This window comes from Paramisgurnus dabryanus, chromosome 7 (genome assembly GCF_030506205.2).
Source record: "Paramisgurnus dabryanus chromosome 7, PD_genome_1.1, whole genome shotgun sequence".
NCBI lineage: Eukaryota > Metazoa > Chordata > Actinopteri > Cypriniformes > Cobitidae > Paramisgurnus > Paramisgurnus dabryanus.
Window position 1 is genome coordinate 39,362,793 of NC_133343.1, and position 3,963 is coordinate 39,366,755.

Here is a 3,963-nt window from a genome sequence, read left to right on the forward strand (position 1 = left end):
CTAAGACCTGCCTGTTAAAAGGCCGCTGCCCATCTGTGAATACGGGAGTCCTGGTGGGCGCCACTTCTTCAAAGCTCTCCCCTGCTTCTAGTACCCAGCTTCCCATCATGTTGTCCTTCGCCGGGCGTGACCATCCATCCACTGCCCTTCTCGACTCTGGCGCGGAGGGCAACTTCATTGATGAAGCGCTGGTGCGCGCCTGGGGTGTTCCGGTTGTTCCTCTCCAATCCCCTTTGGATGTCTGGTCCCTCAAGGGGCAGCAGATGGCACGGATTACACATTGCACTTCTCCTGTGAGTCTCTCTGTGTCTGGTAATCATCGTGAGGAGATTGTGTTGCACGTCCTTCATGCGTCTCTATCTCCTATTATTTTAGGGCATGGATGGTTAGCGCAACACAACCCTCACGTTGATTGGCAGCATAGTATTATCTTGTCTTGGTCCCAGTCTTGTCATGTGTCATGTCTTGGTTCTGCTGTTTCTGGTTCTGTTCTTTCTCTTCCTCAGGTTCCGGCGGTCGATTTGACCGGGGTCCCGGCGGAGTATGCGGATAACGCTCAGGTGTTTAGTAAAGCCCGGGCCACCTCCCTGCCTCCTCACCGGCCATATGATTGCGCTATTGATCTCCTCCCCGGCACTTCTCCGCCTAAGGGTACACTTTATTCGTTATCGGGTCCTGAGAGAGAGGCTATGGACCAGTATATTAATGATGCCCTGCGTGCCGGTCTCATCCGTCCCTCCACCTCGCCCGCAGGGGCGGGGTTTTTCTTTGTTGGCAAGAAAGACGGCTCCCTGCGCCCTTGTATTGATTATAGAAGCTTAAATGACATTACTGTTAAGAATAGGTACCCCCTTCCCTTAATGTCTACTGCGTTTGAGCTCCTGCAGGGGGCGCAGTTCTTTACTAAGCTAGATTTACGCAACGCCTATCATCTGGTGCGAATAAGAGAGGGAGATGAATGGAAGACAGCCTTTAACACCCCTACCGGACACTTTGAGTACTGCGTTCTGCCGTTCGGCCTTTGTAACGCCCCCTCTGTCTTCCAAACTCTGGTTAATGATGTGCTGAGAGACATGGTTAACAAGTTTGTCTTTGTGTACATAGATGATATTCTCATCTTTTCTCCCTCTATGCAGGAACACACTCAGCATGTTCGCCGAGTCTTACGCCGGCTGTTAGAAAATAAGCTGTATGTCAAGGCGGAGAAGTGCGAATTCCATCGTAAGTCAGTTTCGTTCCTGGGTTTTGTTGTTGCCCCCGGTGAGATCCGTCCCGACCCTGCCAAGATCAAAGCGGTGGCCGAATGGCCAGTCCCCGACTCCCGTAAGGATTTATTAAGATTTCTGGGTTTCGCCAATTTTTACCGGCGATTTATCAGAAATTATGGTCAGATTGCTCAACCTCTTACTGCTCTCACTTCCACTAAGGAGAGGTTTGTCTGGAATTCCAGTGCTCAGGAGGCCTTTGATATTTTAAAGTCCCGGTTTATCTCTGCTCCTGTTCTCTCTATTCCAGATCCGGCTGCTCAATTTATTGTGGAGGTGGATGCTTCGGATGTCGGGGTAGGCGCCGTTTTGTCTCAGCGGTCTGCTAAGGATGGCAAGGTGCATCCCTGTGCCTTCTTCTCCCATCGGTTAAACCCAGCAGAGCGAAATTATGACATAGGCAATCGGGAGCTGCTGGCGGTCAGACTGGCTTTGGGTGAGTGGCGTCACTGGTTAGAGGGGACCTCGGAGCCCTTCCTGGTCTGGACGGATCATAAGAACCTCGAATACATCCGTTCAGCCAGGAGGTTATCTTCTCGTCAGGCTCGTTGGGCGCTCTTCTTTGACAGATTTAACTTCACCCTCTCGTACCGGCCCGGTTCCAAGAATACTAAGCCCGATGCTCTCTCTCTCGTTTGTTCGAAAGCCCCGGTTCCGCTGGGGACGAAACCATCCTCCCGGAGGGGCGGGTGGTGGGTGCCCTGCGCTGGGGAATAGAACAACGGGTGAGACGGGCCGGCCGGGAGGGGGAAGTGCCAGAAGGGTGCCCAGCGGGTCGATTGTGGGTTCCGAATGCGCTTCGCTCCGAGGTCATCCGGTGGGGTCACGAGTCCAAGTTTGTTTGCCATCCGGGGGTTCGGAGAACGTTGGCTACCGTACGTCAGCGTTTTTGGTGGCCTTCTATGGGCCCCGATGTCAGACAGTTTGTGTTAGCCTGTCAGGTTTGTGCCCGTAATAAGGCCTCTCATCAAGCCCCTATTGGTCTGCTTAAACCACTACCCATTCCCTCTCGTCCTTGGTCACATATCGCCATCGATTTTGTAACCAATTTGCCTAGTTCTAAGGGAAACACTGTAGTTTTGACCATTGTCGACCGCTTCTCCAAGGCGGCTCACTTTGTCCCTTTGCCCAAGTTGCCCACTGCCAAGGAAACTGCCCAGGTTATGATCGAACACGTCTTTCGCTTACATGGTCTGCCCACAGACGTTGTTTCAGATAGGGGTCCTCAGTTTATTTCTCGTTTCTGGCAGGAATTTTGTAGACAAATAGGCTCCACAGCTAGCTTGTCTTCAGGGTATCATCCTCAGACCAACGGGCAATGTGAACGGGCTAACCAAGATTTAGGTAGAGCTCTCCGCTGTCTGACATCACAATATCCAAGCTCCTGGTGCCAACAGTTACCCTGGGTTGAATACGCCTATAATTCTCTCCCTGTTTCTTCCCTTAACATTTCCCGTTTTGAGGCGTCCATGGGGTTTCAGCCCCCTTTATTCCCATCACAGGAACCCGATGCGGTGGTTCCGTCTGCGCTGGCTTTTGTCCGTCATTGCAAACGCACCTGGAGAAAAGCTAGATTTACATTACGTCAGGTTTCCAGACGAACCAAAGCCGCAGCCGACCGTCACCGTAGAACTGCGCCCCGTTTTATCTGTGGGCAGAAAGTATGGCTTTCGTCCAAGGATTTACCTCTCCGTGAGCCTTCTCGCAAGCTGGCTCCACAATTCCTTGGGCCATACAGCATTGTTAAGGTCATTAATCCCGTGACGGTCAGGCTCAGATTGCCCCCAGCACTCGGTCGGGTTCATCCAGTTTGTCATGTGTCTAAACTGAAGCCTGTGTATTTTTCCCACCTTAACCCTGTTCCCTCTGCCCCCACCCCTCCCACCCCTCAGCTTATAGATGGTGCCCCTGTGTATTCGGTTAAGTCGTTACTGGATATGCGTCGCCGGGGTAGGGGATTTCAATATCTCGTTGACTGGGAAGGATATGGTCCGGAGGAGAGGTGTTGGGTACCGGCCCGGGACATCCTGGACCCTGGGCTGATAGAGGATCTCCGCCGGCGACGGGGTGAGCCCCCTCATGGACCGCCCGGTGGCGGTCGTGGGGGGGGAGTCCTGTCATGATTTCGGTCTTATTGGCCGCTTTGTCTTCGTCTCACCATGTGTTGTGTTGTGTTTATGTTTTGACAGCTCCACACGTGCGCGCCTTCCACCTGGTGACCTCATCTCCGACTCTTCTCACCGGCGTCCCACACCTGATCCTTATTATCTGCCCATCCGGTTTGATTTAAATTCCCCTCGTTTCCTCTGTTCCTTGCAAGTTCGTCTTAGTATGTTCCTGCCCGCTAGCTTGTCTAGTTCTAGTCCTGTCGTGTCTTGGTTTCTGTCTCTTGTTCTGATTTTGGATTACTCACCATGCTCTCTGCTGCCTTTACCCCGTAGACTCCGAGCCCTGCTGTCAGTCTCTCCCGAGTGGTGTGTCACCGTCAAACCTCAGTGTTCTCACTGTCTGTGGATTCTCCGAGCGCCAGTCTACCTCTTGCGCTGTCCAGCAGCAGTGCGCTTTTGGGCGCGTAATTCTGCGTAAGGCTCGGACTGCCGCTGTGCGCTGTCCAGCACAGACTCTGCTGAAGACTCTGACTGCCTCTCTCTCTCTCTGTGCCCCGCCAGGATTTCTTCTCTGAGGAGTTCGGATGTGC